Below are 23,885 nucleotides of genomic sequence, written 5' to 3' on the forward strand. Positions count from 1 at the left end.
TTCTGTATGTATGTATGTATACATTTTCTGTATCCGTCCTTTTATCCATCGATAGACAGTTAGCTTGTTTGCATGGCTGGCTTTTATAAATAATGCTGCAATGAACAGGGGTGTGCAGATACCTCCTAAGATAGTGTTTCCATGTCTGTTGCATAAACACTCAGAAGTGGAACTGCTAGATTATAAGATAATTCTATTTTTAACTGTTTGAGGAACCTCAAACAGAGTGGATGCACCAGCTTGCATTTCCACCAACAGTGTGAGAGGGGTCCCCTTTCTCTGCATCCTCGCCAACACCTGTTGTTTCTTGTGTTGGTTTTAGCCATTCTGACAGGTGTGAGGTGGTATCTCATTGTGGTGTTCATTTGCATTTCCCTGATGATGAGGGATGCTGCGCCCCTTTTCATGTGTCTGTTGGCCATCTGGATGTCTTCTCTGGAAACACGTCATTCAGATCTTTGGACGCTCATTCTTAATTGACTCATTAGCTCTTCAGGACAAGACAACAGAAGATGAGACCCATTGCTTGATTGGTCTAAATGCCTCATCTTGCTAAAAGGAGAAAGTACCAGTCATCCAAGTTCTCCCTCTAATTGAAAGAGTATATTCCCAAACCGAATATTTTAGCTTTTCATCTGATGTTCACCTAACTATTTTCCTAAGGTGAGATGCTATTTATATATTCCCTACTCATCTTAAAGTGCTTTTCCTGATGTCGCTAAAGAAAAGGAAAAAGTCTCCAATATCAGCAGAAGAATGCAGATATTAGCATGCTCCTGATAGTGAACCATTTTCTGACCTAAAAAAAACCAACAACAGCAACTTCATACAGTTCAACCTAGAAATAATTCATTGACTGAGAACTTGCTGTTTATGTCAGAATGCAAGGTTCTGAGCTGAGGGAGATGAATGATGGGTATTTTGGTTTCATTGTCTAAAGTGCTTTGTATTGAATTAGGGAAGTACTGATTCATTGATTTACTCATTCTTTCAATGAAGATTTATGAATATTCATTGTGTGTCCATAAATGCCCTGTATTGTGTGAGCACAGAACCAAAAAAAAAAAAAAAAAACACCCCAAAAAAGAAAACAAACAAAAAAAAATAGTGTGGTCTGATTCTGGCATGTTCTAGAAGAGGTGGTTATCTCAGGAAAACTGGCTCCATTCTTGACCTCTTTGGCACTGGCATTGGAAAGTTTTGATTATGGTTTCAGTATTTTAAGAGCTCCAAGAAGATATTACCTAGCTTGTTTTTAATTTTCACTAGGGATGCAAGGTTAGTACAGCACATAAGAAGTCAGGGTAGCATGTAAAGAACTCCCCCCCCCCCAAAAAAAATGCATGCTCTTCTCTGAAAACACATAAAATGTCTATGTTCCAGGAGAGGGTTAATCTCTGTATGGATCATTTCCAAGCAAAGACAGAGACAATAACATCTGAAGGTTTTTTCTTGAGTTCCGTGATTCTCCTCCAATGCATCACATTTTTTCTCCCCCGTCCCCGTGGGGGAAAATAAAGATATGGAATAAAGCACTTTTACAACTTTGATTAACTTTACACAGAAGGACGAGATCATGTATTTGGAAGGTGAACTTGGGATTTGTAAAATGATGAGTATATTTAGTAGTGCCATAAAGAATAATGACCCTGCTACGGAAAACGGTTAAGGGATGGCATAATGTCTCCAACTCTTCATTTTCTGGGAAAAAAAGGCTTAATAATGATTATTATATTTTATAATGGGATTTAGTGGCTGCCTAACTGTGTTTTGATTTTCCAGGATTAGCGCTCAGCGCCATAATTGTAATTCCTTCTGATTGCAGACGGCACTGCCATTCCCCAGGCACTTGATTCTTCCTGAGTGCAAACCTATGCATTCTTTTCAGGCTGATTTGAAGGTAATGAAGCAATCTATATTTAGGTATTTTGCAGAGGTTTTTATTTTTGGCTAAATGTTAAGTATACATTTTCTGGTAGTAAATGCTGCTAACAGTGAAGGACTAAAATGAGTTTTCTGGAGAAAATATCTAAAACCTGACTTGATTTTAACCAGTGTCCGCTCATCTCCGTTGCGTGACTCACTTTAGATGCTGATGAAGGATGAATTGAGAGAAGGACTGTATTTGTTATGTCTATTCAAATGCCGTCAAATATTTGATGTGGAGTATGGTAAATATCTTAGAGGATTCTCCATTTACACTTCAGGAAGTAGAAATTTCTGTACAAACAGAGGCCGCATTGGAAGCCCAGGCAATGGAACATCTTAACATACCAAAGGGATGACCCTCATATGGCTGGTATATGGGGCCATATGCAATGCATACTTGCATCCATTGAAACCCTGACTGTAATCTATGTCCATTATGGATTTCTCTCCTTTACATTCTCACCCAGTTTCTGTGTTTGATTTGTTCATTTTTCTGTTGGTTTACTGATATCTCATCTATATGTATTTTATGTGTGTCTTTCTAAGCCATCTTAAAAACTTTGTGGAAAAAGACAGAGGATGGAAAGATGAATAGATGGTTGGATGGATGGATGGATGGTTGGATGTGTGGATGGATGTGTGGATGGATGGATGTGTGGATGGATGGATGTTTGCATCGATGGATGGATGGATGGATGGAGGGATGGAGGGATGGATGGATGGATGGATGGATGAATGGGAGAGATCAGTGGATGAATATATAGATGCAAAGAAATAAATAGATGCATGGGATGCACGTGTGAATGGATGGATAAGTGGGTGGAAAAACGTATGGATGCATGAATGAAAAAACCTGAAAGATCACACCCTTATGATTAAATGCTGTGTTCTACTGCATGATCATTTGCCCAGGCCTTTTTTCCTCTCCCTCACCATTAACATCACATTACTTTGCCTCTTTTATTCCTCAGCTCTTAAATCATTTCTCATTCTTCAACTGTCCTTTCTCTGAGAAACTCTTTTTTCTCATGCCCTCTTTTCTCTTCCCAGAATTTAGACACCCCCTTTTTTCTATGGCCAAGTCACCATGACTATAAGTGTCTTACAGCATGCAGCATACCCTTGGTGATCTGTCTTCTTTAACAAACAGCACAGGCTCTTCGTTTTGTCTTATTTCGGCATTTCCAGTGCTAGACATTGTGTTCTATACATTGCAATAATAGAGTATTAGCATTTACTGAGTTCCCGCCGTCTACTAAATCTCTCCTATGTATTTCATGTGCCCTGTGTCATTTAATCCCCCAAACAATTATAAATGGGAGGTCTTATTGTGGTTCCAATTTTGTAGTTAAGAAAGCTAAGGTTCAGAGGGATTTGGTGACTTGCCTAAGATTGCGAAGCTATTAAGTGGTAGGAGAGATATAGACTCTGACTGTCTGACTCTACAGCAAGCATTCTTCCTGGGGTCAACACCATCCCAAGTGGGGCGAAAATTGGTTCTTGGGAGATGAAAATAATCCTACTCATTCTGTGAAAAGAGTCCAGAAATAGAGTACAGATAAGCCGTATATTTGTTAAACTCTCATAGGGAGATGGATTAAGAAACAATGTGTGAAAAAGCGCCTTAGTGAGCAATAATGAACTGAATTGAGAAACAGCACGTTACTTCCAACAGCTGTAGCTCATGGCCTCTTATTAGAGTATGAGGAAATGGGTAAATGGATGCACAAGGGAATACAACTTTAGGAATTTGTTGTTCTTCTTAAGGAGCATGGTGAACAAATTCAGGTGGTCCCAAATGATGCCCACCTCCTGGTCGATGCTCCTACTTCTTCCCTTCCTTTGAGTGTGGACTGCCCTAGTGATTTGATTCTAACCAATGGAATGAAGCAAAGATGGTGGGAGGTCACTTCCATGATTAGGTTACCTAAGACTCTAACTTGTGTCTTCCTAGAAGACTCTCTTTTATTGATTTTGGATGAAATAAGCTACCATATGGAGAGGTCCTTGAGACAAGAAACAGAGGGGCAGATCCAGACAACAACCAGCAAAGGACCAAAATTTTCTCTCCAATAATCTGCACGCAACTGAATCCTGCTAACAATCACACGAGTTTGGAAGCCAACTGTTCTCCAGTCAAGCCTTGGGGTGAAACACCAGTCCAGGCTGATGTGCTGATTGCAAACTTGTGAGACCTCTAAGCAGAAAACCCAGCTGAGCCACACCTGGAGTTCTGACTTCTGGGACCCATGCAATGATCAATGTGTGTGGTTCGAAGCTGATTATTTTGTGGCAATGGGTTACACAGCAATAGGTAACTGGCATGAGTTTAAAATCCTTGGTTTGGGGTGGGGAAAAAGGGAGATAGAGGGGAAAACCAAGAAAACAGGCTCTTAACTATAGAGGACACAGGACGGTTATCAGAGGGGAACTGGGTGGGGGATGGGTGAAACAGATGATGGGGAAGAAGGAGGGCACTTGTGATAAGCAGTGAGTGATGCATGGAAGTGTTGAATTACTATATGGTGCACCTGAAACTAATATTATGCTGTATATTAACTGAGATGTGTGTGAAATCTTCAAAAAAATAAACTAAATATTTGGCTTGGAACCATAAGAAAGTTAGACCCAAGACATCTTACATAAATTAAAAGCAAATTCTGTTTGTTTTCATATCACATGACAATGGCTCCATGGATTTGCGTCAGATTTGAAAATTATGTTTGCAGATGATATGACTTACAAGTGTGGGGTGACCACAAAGTTGACTTGTTGCAAAGCTGGGGCACCATTTCAGAATCATCTCCTAGAAGATGGGTTGAGTTGCTGGGTGTGTACAAGACAGACTTGTGACTCCATGAGAGGTTTATTTACTTAATGATGGTTAGTCTGCTAGATAAAATGGCGCAATATTTGGGTGACCAGTATTCTAGGTTGGATGCTGGTCATCCCTCTGCCCAGGGATTTATGGATATAAGGACATATGATGCATAGTCACTCATGGATTTAAAATGGTTTGTTACACACACAGGAAATAATGAAAGAATTTCCCAAAAAGAAGGGCTCAGGTTCAGTTTGGTGTAACATGAGAGATAGGGGGGTGGAGGAGGTTGAGGTTGTATTGTCGTTAGGGGATAGGAACAGGGTGAGGGTTTCTATATGTACAAGTTAGGATTTTTGTGGCTTGAACTTCACTCACCACCTTCAAGGAAAGTAGCTTGGGGTCTTTTTTTTTTTTTTTTAAAGTCAGTTTGTCGAGCTGTGAGACAAAAGGGACAGGGGGAAGTAGGGGGAGTCAAAAAACTGTCAGTTGTGAAACATCCAAAATGGAGCTGGATCCCCAAATAGCCAAAGCAGTCGTGAGACAGGAGAACAGAGCTGGAGGTATCACAGTCCCAGATTTCAAGCTACACTGCAGAGGTGTAGTCATCAAAGCAGTATGGTGCTGACACAAAATAGACAATAGATCCATGAAAGAGTATAGAGAGGCCAGAAATGCACCTGTGATTATACGGTCAGTTAATCTATGACCCAGGAGGCAAGAATATTCAACGAGAAGAAGACAGTCTCTTCAACAAATGCTGGGGGGAAAAGTGGTCACATGCAAAACAATGAACAAGACCACTCTCTTACACCACACACAAAAGTAAAATCAAAATGGATTAAAGACCTAAATGTGAGACCTGAAACCATAAAAATCCTAGAAGAGAGCACAGGCAGTAATCGTTCTTTCTTTCTTTTTTTCTTTAATTTTTTTTTTTATTTTATTTATTTATTTGTCAGAGAGAGAGAGGGAGAGAGAGAGAGAGCGAGCACAGGCAGAGGCAGAGGGAGAAGCAGGCTCCCCACCAAGCAAGGAGCCCGATGTGGGACTCGATCCCAGGACGCTGGGATCATGACCTGAGCCGAAGGCAGCTGCTTAACCAACTGAGCCACCCAGGCGTCCCTTCTTTAATTTTTAAAAAAAAATTTTTTTAAGATTTTATTTATTTATGACAGATAGAGATCACAAGTAGGCAGAGAGGCAGGCAGAGAGAGAGAGAGAGAGAGGAGGAAGCAGGCTCCCTGCTGAGCAGAGAGCTGGATGTGGGGCTCGATCCCAGGACCCCAAGATCATGACCCGAGCCGAAGGCAGCGGCTTAACCCACTGAGCCACCCTCTTTAAATTTTTAAATTAAATTTTAAATTAAATTTTTAAATTAAAGAGCACCCCTCTTTGTTTTTTTTTGTTGGTTTTTTTTTGTTGTTGTTTTTTTTTGGCAGTAATCTTTCTGGCATTGGCTATAGTAACTTCTTTCTAGATATGTCTCCTGAGGCAAGGGAAACAATAGCAAAAATAAACTACTGTGACTCCATCAAAATAAAAGGCTTTTGCACAGCAAGGGAAACAATCAACAAAATGAAAAGGTAACCCATTACATGGGAGAAGATATTTGCAGTGATATATCCAATAAGGGGTTAATATGCAAAATACACAAAGAACTTATACAACTCAACACCAGAAAAAGGAACAATTTAATTAAAAAATGGGCAGAGGACCTGAATAGACATTTTTCCAAAGAAGATGTACAGAGGGCAAACACACAGATAAAAAGATGCTGAATACCACTTGTCGTCAGGGAAATGCAAATGAGCACCGCAGTGAGATATCACCTCACCCCTGTGAGAACGGCTAAATTTACAACACAGGAAGTCATAGGTGTTGGCGAGGATGTGCAGAAAAAGGAAACCTCGTGCACCGTTGGTGGGAAAGCAAACTTGTGCAGCCGCTGCGGAAGAGAGAATGCACCGTCTCGAAAGGTTAAAAACGGAATTACCACAGACCCAGTAATTTCACCACTGGGAATTGACCCAGAGAAATCAAAAACATTAATTTGAAAAGACATAGGCCCCCTTATGTTTCCTGTAGCAGTATTAGTCAGGATGTGGAAGGAGCCCAAGTGTCCGTGCATAGAGGAATGGATAGAGAAGTGGTAAGGTGTATGGGTTTATACATCTGTAGACCTGTATCTGTAGATCTATATCTATAACTATAGACCAATAACTATAGATCTATATCTATATCTATAGATATAGTCCAAGTGTCCGTGCATAGAGGAATGGATAGAGAAGTGGTAAGGTGTATGGGTTTATACATCTGTAGACCTGTATCTATAGATCTATATCTATAACTATATATCCAGATCTATAGAGGAATGGATAGAGAAGTGGTAAGGTGTATGGGTTTATATATCTGTAGACCTGTATCTGTATCTGTAGATCTATATCTATATCTATAGACCTATAACTATAGATCTAGATCTATAGATCTAGATCTATCGATATATCTAGATATCTAGCTATATCTATATATCTATAGATATCTATAGATATATCTATATAGATCTATATATCTATAGATCTAGATTTATAATATATCTATAATATATCTATAGATCTAGATCTATTCTAGATATATTATAGATCTAGATCTATAGATCTATATCTATATCTATAGACCTACATCTATAGATCTCTATCTAGGTCTATAGATAGGTAGATAGAGATCTGTAGATATAGAGATGATATACAGAGATACATATCTATAGACATAGATCTATCTATAGAGATAGGTATATAAAGATATAGAGGAAGGTAGATAAATAGAGATATCAGAATATTACTCAGCCATGAAAAAGGATGAGTTCTTGCCATCTGTGACAATATGGATGGATCTAGGGGGTATTAGGCTAAATGCAGTAAGTCAGACTGAGCACGGCAAATACAGCAAATACAATTTCACTCGTATGTGGAATCTAAAACACAAATAAACAAAAAGCAGATTCAGACCTACAAATGCATAGAACAAACGGATGGTTCCCAGAGGGCAGGGGAGTGGGAGGATGAGTAAAATGGGGAAGGGGAGTGGGAAATACAGGCTTTCAGTTGTGGAGTGCATAAGGACCGGGATGAAAGGCACAGTGTAGGGAATATATCAATGGTATTATCATAGCGTTGTCCGGTGACAGGTGGGGACTGCAGGTGTGGTGAGCACAGCATAACGTATACAGAACTCAAACCACTCAGTCGTACACCTGAAGCAAATGTAACATTGTGTGTCACTATACTCAAGTTAAGAAAAATGCTTTTTTTTAATGGAGTCAGATATCTAATCCTAGAAAACTCTTACTCACCCGTGAAGACCCCGTTCAAATGTTCCCTTCTCTGATGCACCGAAGTGTCACCTGACCTGATGGGAGTCATTCTCTTCCCTGCACTCTTCTGTGATCTTTACAAAAGTATCTAACTTGTTGAATTTTTTTAAAAAGGAAAAAATTCAGGGACACCTGGGTGGCTGAGTCGGTTAAGCATCTGTCTTCCGCTCTGCTCATGATCCCAGGGTCCTGGGATTGAGCCCTGCATTGGGCTCTCTGCTCAGTGGGATGCCTGCTTCTCCCTCTCCCTTTGTCCCCTTGCTTGTGCACTCACGCGCATGCTCTCTCTCTCTCTCTCTCTATATATATATATATCAAATAATAAATAAAATCTTAAAAAAGGGAAAAGATTCGGATCCTTGATTACAGTGAACCCCTAGTGATGGGATGTGTTAAAATCTAAGTGTGTCAAACAGATTCCAGGGGGTATGACAAATCGGGAAGGAGTGAAATGATCAAGTGTGGACATAGACTCAACAGAGGAAGGAGGCCTTCATCCCCACAAGACTCATGGGGTCCCTGACGAGATGAGAAGCACAAGGCTAGAAATGGGGAGAGAGTGAAGGTGTCATATCCCTCAGCCTAGACGTCACTGTCATCACATGGTGAGTTTCCAAGTTCTGTCCTTCTAGATCAGGTGGCCACACATCCTGGTTTGTCTAGGGCTCACTGTTGGGCACTGAACCACAGAGCACTTTCATCGACTTGTCTCCAGTCATGCAGGAAAAAAAAAATGGTCTGTGAGGCAGAACCGGTATTTTTATACCCAGCTGAGAGACGAGGACATTGAGGTGCAGAAGAGCAGACCATGCAATTCAACAAATTTGAATCGTGGAGACTGGATCCCAGGTGGTGAGGGTTCTTAGTGAGCGGGCTCTCCGGTCTCAGATGTGTCGGCCCTTCTGCCTGAGTATATATGATCTGTGTGTGCAGGAGAAAGACGGATACCTCAGTTTGGATGCAGGATACCTGTCCTAGCGTTGGCTGAAAAATTCTACTAATCATCGAGAGGAGTCCTATGAGGATTCCTTATATGAAGTTCTGAGAACACAGAACATTTGCAAATGTGACCTCCCTCTTCCACTGTAGACCAAAAATACTCCACAAAGAATGCCTTTGACTGTCCTCAAGGCCCCCACACAACTGGTCTTGGGTGTCACTATTATTTCCCCGAATGTCCACGAGGGCGTCAAGGTCTGATGATAGGAATGGCATGTTTTGAACTTGCTTTCCAGATCTTAACCGTTGACTATTGGAAACGTGGAAGCCATTGCACTCTTAAGGGAGACAAGCTTTGGCCAGAAGAAGCTGAGATATTTCTCTTGCATCAATGTGAGATTTCCAAAAGGTTCCCTCTCATTGCATCTCAAAGAGGACAGTGCCTGTTTCGCATGGCATAGTGGACCCCCTGCATTGAACAAAGCCACCTAAGACTTTGCCTGCCAAATACTTTTTCTTACTGTATTTTATTTGACTGTCATGACTGTGATGTCCAGGATCCTGGAGAGTCCTATAACCAAGAAATCGGGGAAGAGGCCCAGATTTCTGGTAGCCGGAAAGCACTCGGAGCTGCCGTGTCCGTGAGTCACATAACTGTGACTTTCTTCAGTCTGATCTCTTGGACACGGAATGTGTATAAACAGCTCCTTGCACCACGTATAGTAACAGTGGTCCCATAAACACATACTCCCAGGAAAACCCAGTAGAATATAGAAAGGAGAAAGGGAGCGAAACACGTTTACTGGAAGCTAATTGCTTGATTTCCTCGAGGGCTGGCCCTCTGCAAAAGTCCGTGCAGCAGCTTCGGAAGCATGTGCTGAACTTTAATCTTTACTTAGGGAAACCCCATGATTCCCCGGGAATTTTGCCCGTGTAAAGACCATGACATACGGACCATTTGTGGAGACATATGTTTGAGTACCAAGCCCTCCAGCAAAAGTTTCACAAACTCCTCTCTTGCTCATCATCCAACGTCCGGCAAACAGATATGCAGGGGGAGGCCACTGCCCATCTCTCCATTTGCCCGTCATGGGGGGAGCTGCACGGCCTTGTCAAGACCTTTCTCTTCCTGATGACGTGTTCTCATCAGCAAGAGGACGGACCGGCCCTTCGTCAAGGGAGTTCACTCATACGGCAGAGAACACTTTCTCTTCTCATCTAGCAAATGCACGAACAACTTTCTCTCCTGCCTTTGGCGCTCGAACACTGCCCGTCTGTTCTAGGAGGGTCACAGGTGGAAACCACCATCGGCCATCTTTGGTCACAGCAGTGAGTCTGGATGGGCTTTGGCAAGAGGGGGACGTCGCCTCCAACGGGCAACTGGGAAAGCATGGCCCCCAACTTTCTCCCGAAATGGGGAGTGCCTAATGAGCGTGCCATTTCCCGGGAGAGATGAAAACTCCCACCTGCTCTCTGTTACTCCGGCATTGTTTTCCGTTAACTCCCTTCTCCCCAACCCAGCGAGGGCTCAGGTCTCTCCAGGGGTCACCCAAGCAGCATGGGGGTGGCAGGAGTCTGTGAAGTCTGCAGACCACGTTGGGGGGTTATGAGTCAGGTGGGGGGAGCGGCGCTGCGAGAGAAGGCACCTGTACGACCCACAGACCACGGTGTGGGATGCTCCCACACTAGGGCTAACGCCTCTTTTCATTAACGCAGAGTCTCGTGGCTTGGCTGCTCTCAATTTCAGAGTGTGGCCCCACAAGTGACTCGTGGATATGACAAAAACACGGTGCCTCCCTTTGCCTTGATTTCTCCTTTGAAGCAGAAAGAAAAAAGAAATCGCTGTTGTATCTACCACACACGTGGGACCCTCAAGAGATTACAGCCATCAGGATAGGGTTAGGGTTGTTTATGCCGTGAGAAGCGTGACCAAGGGGAACCTGGGGGGTCCTGGGTGAACAAGCACAGAGGCACTCTTTCCAGGACCACGAGACTGAAGGCACAGCCGCCGGGAGGAGAGGTGTGAGGTTTGGTTTGGTCTGGTTGGGCATCTGGTGGCCGAGGAAAGTAGGAGAGGACAGCATGCAGCGTAAAAGCAGGGGACAGGCAAAGGTGGGACGTTTCACAGAGCATGGAGCCCGGGGTACCCAAGGAAGGAGAGGGACCAGGGCACGGCGGCTGCGTTTTTGCAAACTTGCCTTCCGGAGAAATCCCCATCCCACCCTATGTCTTCTCTTCCCTGAATCCCAGTTTCCACTTTCTAGCAGAGTCAACAGAGTCTTATGAAGACATCTGTCTAATGTCAACAGCTTATCCGCATGGAAACGCGAGGGCAAAGCCGTCCACCAACTACGTGATTGTGTAGGAAGAGCCAGCAGACGGACGCGCCAAAGGACATTCAAGAGGGAAAGAAAGAAGGACGGGGAAGAAACGGGTCACAGAGAGCAACACCGAGGAATTGAAAATGATTTTAGAGCTAGACCCGGGCATATTTACATGAGCATGGGAGCCTGGTGAAGGGGTCATGGTGTCTTGACACATGCGTGCATTCACTGCGGGCACGAAAGGCACCGCTGTTAGGGACAGAGGTGCTCTGGGGTGGGTGGCACCTGTGGCCCAAGCACACACGTGTTCCCTGCAGGGAAGGGGCTCGCTGGTGGCAACGAGGACGTTGCTCTGTTGGGTCGGGGAAAGGACTCGCACAGCTGGCGCACGGCTGTCATTCTGGGCAGCACGGCTGTGCAGAGGGCGTGCGGAAAGGTGAGCAAACAGTGCCCTGGCAGGTGGCGGAGACCCATCATTTCCAAGTCGCTGGCTGCAAGGGGGTGGTGAGAAAATCGTTTCTGTCTCTCTCTGTGTGTTAGTGGATTCAGAGTGCACGGTTCTGAGGGTCCACAGTCACCCCCTGAATGGTCCCGACGGAAGAGAAAGCAAAGTTGTACTTTGCAGATTCGCAGGGAATCGCAACTGAGACGCCCGCTCTGACTCTCTCACCAAACCCCCTCTTCTGCCTGGGGACACTGGCAGAGGGAAGAGGAGAACAGAGACGGATGATCCTAGAACCGGACCCACCACTGGCGCGTTGGATTCTCTGGAAAGAGGAGGGGATTTTCGTGTGAAAGACGGAAAGGAGAAATTCTTTTGCAAGACACCAGCGTCTAAAGACGGGATAGACATGAACAGTGGTGTTTTCCTTGGAATTTAAGGGGCATACGAGGGAGCTTGTGGGGTTTTTTTGTTTTGTTTTGTTTTAAAGATTTTATGTATTTATTCGAGAGAGAGAGAGAGAGCGGGCAGAGGGAGAAGCAGGCTTCCTGCTCTCCGACACGGGACTCGATCCCAGCACCCTGGGATCATGACCTAAGCCAAAGACAGACATTTAGCCAAAATACCCAGGAAGCTTCCGGTTTTAAAATGTCCCCTTGAGCCATTTCCCTGTTGCGTATAGTTTCCAGTGTACGTAGCAGCCTACAGATTATTGGCACGAAGTCGTGGCATGGCACACAGAGCAACAACCCAGTGCATCCCGTGGATTGTCACGTCGTGACCGCGGAGAACCACCATTGCGCTACGTGTGATCATAATTCTCGGCAAGTACCAGGTCTGCCTGTGCAGCGCAGGGTAGGAGAGGGTGGCCTGTAGCATTAGCAGGGACCTTCCAAAGCCCACCTGTGTCGGTAGGTCCTGCGCAGGGAGAACATCTTTGCAGGGATCCTAAGGACTGGAAGCTCTGGGTCAGGATTAGCCACAAGGAAAGCGGTCAGTGACACAGACCTGAGCCCAAAGAGCGGGACAAGCTCCCTATGGAGGGGGCGAAGGCAGGATGGCCCGGACAGTGGTAGACACAAGAGAGACCCCATCTTCCTCCAGCAATCTCAGAGAGACAAGACGCTGGAGAGAAGCAGCTATGCCTGGAGGGATGGTCCCTCTGTTTTCCCGACAAGCACGTTGTCCCTCAACGGCTATGGGGCTCTCCAGGACCTGTGCCTCTTTGATGGGCAACTCAAGTCAGAAGAGACGTGTTCTTTCCTACACGCAGCTGAGTGCTGCCGGTGGGAACCGCGAACCCCCTTTGTTCCCCGTTGATTCTTAGCACCTGCCTTTGACAAATACCTTAACCAGTGAAATGGTAGCCAAAGCGTTTTGAAAATCGAATCATGCACGAGTCCGTGAACATCCACGGGGTCGTGCAGCAGACGCATCCCCAACGTCCCCCGACACGGGGGTCTACGCGAGTTTCAGAAAACGCTTCGTCTCCTGCAGTCCTTGCTGGCACTCTGGAGTCCAATGGCTCTTTTGGGGATCGTCTCGTACTGTCTTCGACCACATGGTTTCTCATCATTTCCCCCACGATGCGGCAACTAGAAATGTTCATGTTATGGGCATGGGATCACCTTATTGCAAAATGGCATCATGCAGGTCCCATGTCAAGAGACAAGTGGGGATGAAATTCAAATTGTAGAACACCGAAGACAGATTACTGATGGCTTTTTTAGAGTTTCTGGGTATTTTTGGTTTTTTGTTTTTTACTTATTCATACGGACTGGTTTTCAGTCGTGGGTCCGATGTGCTTTCTCATCCATTCTGACTAACACTTAGTGATGTCAGTCTTGCAGCTGGGTGGGTGCAGGGCTCCCGGGGTGACTTTGGTGTGAATCTCTCTGGTGCTGAATGACGTTGAGTATCATTCTGCCATGTGCACCGGGCACTTGGAGGTCCAGAGTCTGCAGGGCTGGGTCACATCGTCACCCTATGTTTCAACTACGTGGTTAATCTTTTACGTATTGATTTGTAAGACTATCTTCTGTAATCAGGAAAGGAAACTTTTGCTACTTTAAAATGCTGTACATTGGGGCACCTGGCTGGCTCAGTGGGTTAAAGCCTCTGCCTTCGGCTCAGGTCATGATCCCAGGGTCCTGGGATCGAGTCCCGCATCGGGCTCTCTGCTCGGCGGAAAGCCTGCTTCCCTTCCCCTCTCTCCGCCTGCCTCTCTGCCTGCTTGTGATCTCTGTCTGTCAAATAAGTTAATAAAATCTTTAAAATAAAATAAAATGCTGTAAATATCTCCTTTTTTTCCTGTTTGACGGGTGCCTTTTGCGATCAGAATGCTTTACCAAAAGACCAGTACTGTCGTTTAGAATTAGTGTTTTACGCGTGCGTACACTCAAATACAGCTTTGAAAATCCTGACTTCCAAAAAAAAAAAAAAAAAAATCCTGACTTCCTTGATGGCTGTCTGATGCCCTCCAGCTCCCTGTTCATTTCCCTCTGTTGTCCAAAGGAAGGATTGTCTGAGACAACCCGCCGGATGTGGGAGGCACGGGTTCCGTCAAATAGCATTTTTGATGAAACCGCTGTGGTCCTTTCTTTTTATTCAACGAATCGTCGCTTCCTTCTGTTTTCAGGCACACGAGCTGAGCTGAATTCCTTTCCCTTAAGCCTTTGCCCTCCAGAAAGCCAGAAGTGAGCTTCACAAACGGAACCAATGCCGATCAGTTGTAATTTGGTACAATTGGGACAGGACATGCACCTCCGTTTTCAGTCTATTACGAACATAAATGCAATGCAAGACAAGTTCGCCACGGAGCTCCAAGGCAGGAACAGGGGACAAAAGGAGAAATTGGGGGAAATGAAAGATAATTTCAGCCTACTTCAGTGATGGGCAAATGGCCAGGCCTGGCCGTGAAAGGAGGCAGTCGTTCCTTCTCCAGCAGTCTGAGGACGATGAGTGAGAATTACTAGAGTGACCTCTTGTAGGAACAAGTCCGTGCATCGTCTTCATGGTCACGGAGGGGCGGGTGGGTGTACTGCTTCCCTGCAGAACCCGCCTGACGATAGCTTAGCAACCCTGTGTCCCCAGACTTTGACGCTCCAATGGATGGTTCTTCCGTAAAATCAGAGTAGCTTTGCAAAGGGACATGTATAAAGGGAATTAGAGGGGCGCCTGGGTGGCTCAGCGGGGTAAGCCTCTGCCTTCGGCTCAGGTCATGATCCCAGAGTCCTGGGATCGAGCCCCGCATCGGGCTCTCTGCTCAGCAGGGAGCCTGCTTCCTCCTCTCTCTCTGCCTCTCTGCCGGCTTGTGATCTCTGTCTAATAAATAAATAAAATATTAAAAAAAAATAAAGGTAACTGGCTGGGTTTATGTTGGATTGGAAATACGTCTTCACTGGTTCATAGCACCCTTATGGAAAAGGAATCAGGACCGTGTGTAAATCAACGTGTTATACCCAGTTTGGGTGCGTATTCCCACTATTAACACTTGTTTCTTCGTCTTCCGATTTTCACAGATGTTCATTCAAATAAAATGTGAAGATTCGAAGTATTCCAATTAAATTTGATTCTTTGCTGAAGGAAACACGAGGACACGTATTATCCTCCTCCCTTTACCAAAAATGAAGAAAGCATAAATTATGAATTTCGGGTCACACCCACTTTTCAACACCTGTCCTGACAGCGCCATGCATGAAGTCTTTCAAAATGCCTTTTTTTTTCTTAAATTTAATTGTGCTGCAAAAACACTTAGGTTTTTGAAATAATTTTTAGGTTTGGTAAAAAGCGCTGAATGTTTGTTCTGGTGAATAATAAAATCTGTACAAGGCGGGAAACCTGATTCGTGGTGATTATTAGATGAAACGAACACAGGGATGGGAGAAGACATTTTTCTTCATGCCTCTGTACTCAAACGTATGCTTTAAGTGAGTTTAATAAGGTCCAAAGCGTTACGTTTATAGAGGAGAGTACATGTATGGATTATACATGCTTGAGAAGAATTTCCCACTTAAAGCTGGTATTTATACCTGCAGACTTTATTCTTAAAATTATGCCGAAGATGGACTTCACTAAAATGGAACTCACCAGGGAATACTATTTAAAAAAAACAAAATAGGGGTGCCTGGATGGCTCAGTGGGTGAAGCCTCTGCCTTCGGCTCAGGTCATGATCTCGGGGTCCTGGGATCGAGCCTCGCATCGGGCTCTCTGCTCAGCAAAGAGCCTGCTTCCTCCTCTCTCTCTGCCTGCCTCTCTGCCTACTTGTGATCTCTGTTTGTCAAATAAATAAATAAAATCTTTAAAAACAAACAAATAAATAAATAAAATAAAGGAGGGATAAGAGGAATATTGGCAGAGGAGGGAAAGTTGAGGTTATAGGAACGTATCTTATCCATCGCGTCCCGGGGTAGAGAAATTCCTTTGTTACCAATATGTTTGGCTTCAAAAGCATCGTACAGAGTTAAATTTCAAAGGTTTTTTTGTGCATCCCCCCATTTGAAATCTCCTTCGAGGGAGCTAGCAGACAGAGGCAATTTTCCAGGCGATCCACTGGTGTTTCCCACTTTCATCTGAAGGGCGGGGTAGAGATACTAGGAATCTGTTATGTCATGCTCACGTGCGTGATCAAAGGCCTCTCCCTGGAAATTCCCGTCCTTCTCATTTATTTCTTCTCACTTGGGGAATTTCAAACCCCATGGACATATTAAGGCACATGATTGGAAATAAATAGGTCAAGAGGCATACAGGTTTAGGGGAGGCATCAGGAAGGAGGGAGACGAGAGCGAGAGCATTTGCTGTTCTGCCTGGGAGAGGCGGGAGGGGATGAGGCAAAGCCCAGGCCATGGGAAGGAAATTCCACCTGGGTGTGGACGGAGGTGGGTGGCTGGACAGGAAGCTGGTGGAACGCAGGGTATGTTCTGTGTGGGGCTGACTGCTGGGCTCTGCTGAAGAAACGGTCAAGTACTTCGGCTATCACAGAGGGGCGGCCGGTAATGGGGCTTTTTTTTTTTTTTTTAAAGATTTTACTTATTTATTTAAGATTTTATTTATTTTTTAAGATTTTATTTTATTTTTTTAAGATTTTATTTATTTATTCTTTTACTATTTATTTATTTATTTTTTAAGATTTTATTTATTTTATTTATTAATTCAAGATTTTATTTATTTGACAGAGACACAGGGAGAGAGGGATCATAAGCAGGGGGAGTTGGACAGGGGATCTGAGCAGGGAGCCCGATGCGGGTCTCCATGCCAGGACCCTGGGACCATGACCTGAGCCGCAGGCAGACGCTTAACGACTGAGCCACCCAGGCGCCCCAGTAATGGGGCTTTTTAGGAGTTGGGTAGGTTCACTACATAAAAGCTAACCAAATCCTGTCTTTTTGGACGGGGGGCAAGTTTAATCCTGGGGGATGCGGGATGACCATTCCTACTAATGAACTAAGCCGACATCGAACAGACCAGAGGAAGAAAAGTGGATTTGCAACGAGGATCTCTGGTTAACAATACGCTTATTGTTTAATCGTTTATTCAATATATCATTAATGAATATGGGGGAGAAACATGCGCCTCGTTTGACGGAAATGCTGATGAGAGCTCGCAGAGTGTCTGTTACAACCCAGTGGTCTGAAATGTAATTTTCTTCTAGTTCTGTTTTTAAAATTTATTTATTTGTCAGAGAGAGCGAGGACGAGCAGAGGGAGCAGCAGGCAGAGGGAGAAGCAGGCTCTTCAGTGAGCAGGGAGCGCGACACAGGACTCGATTCCAGGACCCGGAGATCGTGACCTGAGCTCAGGGCAGATGCCTCACCGACTGAGCCACCCAGGCGTCCCTCCAGTCCTGTTTATGGGAGTTTTGGAGAAAACTCCAGTTGGCAGCTGCAAAGAGAATGCAGCCTTTCTCTCCAGGTCCTGGTACTTTTCTAAATATATCACCTTGTGGGAGGTTTTGTTTGTTTTTTCAGGCCCGGACAGAGTTTTGAGTGGTCAGTCCCCGGCATCTCACACTCTCCTGGAACGTCTTCATAGCGAAAACAGTCTTAGAACTCAAACGAGAATTCTGTTTCGGAAACACATGCTCTATGTCCCACAAGTTTGTTCCCTGCTTTACATAAAATCTCATGTATTGAGTTCACCTTGCAAGCGATCCTACCCCGTATGGGTTATCTGTTGTGTTTATAGGCAGAGGATTCCACATGATTTCCAGTTTACAAACTTCCAGGGAAGGGGTTGAGAATCTCAACGCTGTCTTCAGAAGCCACCAGGTTCGGGCAGCCCCCGGGGACAGGAATGCACATGGCTGCGTCCCCATAAAGCCATATCCACGGACGCTGTAGTCCCCACAGCTCCCAGGGGTTGCAAAGACGATGCTTCTGTGATGTCTTTGTTCCTTTCCTAACCTTTTAAAAACCGTGAAGAGGGATCTTAATTGGTTGCAGTGAACAGGGCAGATGGTGGGTCACTGAAGGTGGTCTCCCCTCCCCAGTTTCTCCGTCCGTGGGAGGCAGAGGCGAACTCAGAACTGTGTGTCCAACGAGTTCTGTCCTGGCCTCTGCACTTGGGTAAACAGTCCTCTAGATGCTGGATGGACATTAAGTCACCAGCGAGTCGCACAGGCTCCAAGTCTGGCTCAGAGGAGGGCTGTTGTTTGCGTGGTTATTTTCCTACGAGCTTGCCTTTGATGGAAGGCATTGCCAACATTTGAAAATCGGCACTATTTGCAGAAAAAAAGAAATCAAAGCCATTGAGTGTTCTTCAACACCGCAGAAGTCAGCTATCCTGCTGCAGAATACGTACCTTATGTCAGAGAATTTGTATTTAAAAAACACCGTGCTTGTAAGGGGTGCTGAGCTATATGCTGTATATTCACCTAAACCACATATGCATGAACACACACACATGTTTAGGTATGATTAATATATATAAAAATTTATATGCGATTTCTTTAATTTATACAATGACTATACACATACACACTGCTGCTTGTTATCTACATACAGAGGGCATTGCTAAGGTCCCATCGATGCCTAAGATTACACGGTCAGCAAGTAAACACTAGACCTGTCTCACCCTAAACTATATGGCCTCGTATCTATATATTCAACTCTCTCCTCTCATGCACAAAGCAAAACACATATTTTCAACAGTAACTTCCATATACACATATAAAAACTTCCCCTCCCTCTTCCTATGTGTGCTCAATGAGACATACAGCGGCACATTATTTTCTAGAAAGAAATATCAAATTTTATAAATTTTGCATCACTGACAGTCTCATGGGTGGGTTTTTTTTTTTTTTTTTGAAAATGCAGCAGTAGCTTTTCTAAAAAAACGCTTTCCTTTGCAGATCTACCATAATATGTTTTATTCCCCAACGTATAATTGCATACCAATCAATTTTGATTCTCTGTTCTTCAACAGGCAATATTTGTTTAAAATATCTCTGATTTGGTTCTTCAGAGAACAAGCAGTGGGTTGAATAGGAGAATCAAAATTGCTGCTTTTGAAGACGATCAGCCGTGCTATTTTGGATTGCTACTGGAGACAGGTTCAAATGGTAGATGTCAAAGCCACTCGAGAGATGCATTAGTTTCAGTGCTGTTAGGAGAAACGACGTAGCAGAAATCAGGTATTTAAAATGGTAGTACAAGGGTCTAGAAAATCAGCACGGTCCACAATGATTTTAGCCTATATGATGTTATAAAAGTGCACCCAGTGTATTCTGCTCTATCATATATGGAGATTATGAAGCGGTATCCATTAGGTACAGTGGCTTTGTGTATGTGTAACATACACGATGTATGTAAAACCCAAATTCCTATATATACTTTCACATACATATTCACATGTAAGAGTTATACTCTGTTAAGCTATGTGTAAAGATAACGAAAAATATATTTTTGATTTGCTTTTATGAATATGTACATTAAAATAATGGATATATGGGGCGCCTGGGTGGCTCAGTGGGTTAAGCCTCTGTCTTCAGTTCAGGTCATGATCCCAGGGTCCTGGAATCGAGCCCCGCATCAGGCTCTCTGCTCTGCAGGGAGCCTGCTTCCCCCTCTCTCTCTGCCTGCCTGTCTGCTTACTTGTGACATCTGCCTGTCAAATAAAAAAATGAATAAATAGATCTAAAATGATTAATTAATTAAAATAATGGATCTATATCAATATATCAAATATAACTGTTATATATCAGTATATACCTAAATAATATTTAGGTAATGCATATATATAATACATACATGTAGTGTGTATAGCTAATGTAATATATATGACAATTATCTTAATCCACATAATGTTATAAAAGTACAATAAAATATTCTCTTTGTAACATATATTCCCATCCAGTTGACACATTCTGTACATGGCACAGCTGTAGCCTGTCATCTATTTATGTATTTTACACAGACCATATATTATATATTATACAATATATACCACAAAGACTACAACTATCACATAGTTACATTCTCATTCATATATATATAGTAGTTTTATTCTTTATTTTATATACAGATTTATATATTACAAAGAGTCTATTTTAGAGGCACTGACTTACTGAGATGAAAACAAAGTGATACATAGTATATATGTTACATATGTAGTAGATATTATGTATCCATTAACATTTTATATATAAATATCAATTGCTTTAATTCATGTAATGTCATAAAAGGGCATCTAAAATACACTTTTTGTGGGACACCTGGCTGGCTCAGTCAGTGTAGCACATAACACTTGATCTCAGGGTCATGAGTTCAAGTCCCACACTGGGCATGAAGCCTCCTTAAAAAAACTGTATTTAAAAGATATATATATTATTTGTAATATATATGAATACATAGCAGGCTGTATATAGGTGTTATGTATAAATATACATATAATATACATAAATATAAATATATACATATATACACACATACAAAATGTACACTAATATATACTGTTCCGATATAGTACAACGTAGTAGGTGTTAGGTGCACTTTTATGACCTCCTACGAATTAAAACAATGGCTAATCATGCTGATATTTCTATAAATGTGTATATCAATATATACACACACAGACACATATACACACACATGCACAGGGATACACATCACACACACATCTGTATAAAACATGCCTATCAAGGGGATGCCAGAGTGGCTCTGTCTGTGAAGCGTCTGCCTTCAGCTCAGGTCATGATCTCAGGATCCTGGGATCGAGTGCTGCATCGGGTTCCCTGCTCGGAGGGGAGCCTGCTTCTCCCTCTGCCCCTCACCCCACTCATGCTCTCTCTCTGTCTCAAATAAATAAAATCTTAAATAAAAAGTATGCCTGTCAGGATTTATATAGATGATAAAAAACGTAAAAACACAGAATGCCTCGAAGCTACTACAAATTCAGAGGGATGCAGCAAGTTATGCCAAACTGTATTTTACCACTTCCTGATGCCGTTCTATGTAAGTGTGTGTGCATGCATAGCGCACTGTTTCTCTGGAACCAGCAGTATTGTTTTCAAGAAGCGACAGTGGGATGCTCATCTCTCCGCCCTCAGAATCTGACAGCTCCCAGCAGTTAGGAGGCACTGAGAACTTAGTGAAGGACCCCCAGAGTTACAGAGGATGCAGAACTCAAAGTGACCCAGGCACCATGTGCAACCAACAAACCAAGCTTGCAACAAAGCCTGTTAATCCTGACTATGTGTCACTTTGATCAAAACAAAAAGGAAAAAAAAAAATCATCTATCTGCACATCCTGAATCTTTAAACTGAAGATCATCATCTGGAAGAAAATTGAAGCTGGGAACCAAAATGTCATAAATTTTCCAGTGTAACTTATATGTCTCTTTAATATGAACATTTTAATTTGTCCCCGACTTTTTTTATGTTTGAGCAACTCTTCCCCGTTTCAAGTAGAGCGCTTATGCGGACTGCATTCTTGGAGATCCCTCTCTTGACGGAGTTGACAGATCAAAAGACATACTCCAGCTTGTCATGGTCCTCAAAAGAACAGGAAACTGCTCTGACAAGATGCCAAAGAAGGTATATGGGACTGACAGTGTTGATGTTCGAAATAAAGGGAATTAAACCAGGGGCACCTGGGTGGCTCAGTGGGTTAAAGCCTCTGCCTTTGGCTCAGGTCATGATCCCAGGGTCCTGGGATCAAGCCGATCCCAGGGTCCTGGGATCAAGCCCTGCATCGGGCTCTCTGTTCAGCAGGGAGCCTGCTTCCCTTCCTCTCTCTCTGCCTACCTCTGTGCCTACTTGTGATCTCTATCTGTCAAATAAATTTAAAAATCTAAAAAAAAGGAAAAAAAAAGAAATAAAGGGAATTAAACCAAAGTAAAATGAAATAAAATAAAATAGCATGAAATGAAATAAAATGAAGTAAATAAAGAAAATAAAATATGTTTTTATTTTACATAAAATAAAAGGGGATGGAGGCCAGACAGTGAACAATAGAGATGATTACTTGATTACTTTCTGTAGGTTTCATTAAGAACACGACCCACCACGTTTCTACGGTTTAAGCTAATTTCTGACTCCTCTCATCTTTGGAGGGATTTCTGTTTGTCTATGTGTGGAGGCTGCAAATTCTCCCTTTGGTTTTTAGGGTAGTCGATGTTCGTACGGTACAAAGGCAAATTATTGCACATGGATTCTTTGTAGGTCATGTGTTATTATACTGACGGTTCAGAAGTGATGAAAACAAAAATTTTAAAAGTTCACATAGGTTGAGTTGGAGAAAATCACACTTAAAGTCACACTAAGTTATACAGAACGATGCCGTATTTTTAGAGCACAAAAGCTCTGTCTTGAAGAAGGAACTTTAAACTTTTGCTTTAGACACGTGAAAACTGATCTAAGCACGTTGGTTGTCAGGCAAACCTCAGCAGGCAGAGGCCGGATATTTCAGTGTATCTTAAGCCCAAGGCCCTCAGGGGCAATGCTGTGCTACTGCTTTCCTTCTTGGTGCGTTGAAACATGCTAGACAATTTTCACTTTACTTGCAGATGTCCTCTTAAGAGTTCTACCAGCTCCCTGAATGTTGCCAGTTTCGATGAGTACTACATGAAATAAGTAAAACGTTCCATAGGGCATACGAATTGTCCCCTTGCTTACTTGACCTGGGGACAGCAAGAACAAAGCCAGTGGCTCAGCGGAATTTATTACATTTACACTTATTATATTGTCTTAGCATTTAATTTTCTTTTGCCAAGAATGGAGACCAGAGAAGCAGACCAGAGTAGGACATGGAGGTTTTGGAGAATATTGACACTTCTTTTATAACCTAGGGCATGGTTAATGGTTGTGAATGTATCCAGTGTTCCTGAAACAAACCGATTCTTTGTGGCTAGCAAATTCAGTCGACATGTCACGACACATCCTGATTAATTGTATTTTAGTGCCAACTTCTTTTTCTTCTTACTGTTAAACACTTTGAGCTCTTCAATTTCCAGCTAAAATTGCTGATATACAAATTTCTTCCTTGAGTCTACCAGTTGTTTAGTACCTTTTGGCTCTACATTGGGCTGCTTATGTTTTTATAATGGACAAACCTTCTTATTCTGTTATTATCATTATTTTTTAACCTAGAATATAGCATCTTCTTTCATCCCTTTATTGTAAATTATGCAATCAAAATTCTATATAGATTGACACTGAAGTGTTTTCTAAAATTCTATATAGACTGACACTGAAGTGTTTTCTAAAATTCTATATAGACTGACACTGAAGTGTTTGCTATTCCAAAGCAAATATTTCTTAGAAAGGGTGTAAAAAGAATTAAACAAACAGGAAAGAAGCAAACAAAACAGAGAAGTTCGACTCTGTCAAAGTAAAAATCTCTTGCTCATCAAAGGATAGAGTTCATGAGCTAAAGAAAGCCACAGGCTGCAAGGATATTTTTGCAATACATATACATAATGAAAAACTTGGATCCAGAATAAAAAATCTTTTAAAAAGTTTTTAAAAAAGAAAAATGAAAAGCAACCCATTAAGAAGGGGCAAAAGTCTTAGACACTTCAGTACAGAAACTACACAGACGGCCAATGATTACACGAAGATG

This window comes from Martes martes (assembly GCF_963455335.1).
Source record: "Martes martes genome assembly, chromosome: X".
Taxonomy (NCBI): Eukaryota; Metazoa; Chordata; class Mammalia; order Carnivora; family Mustelidae; genus Martes; species Martes martes.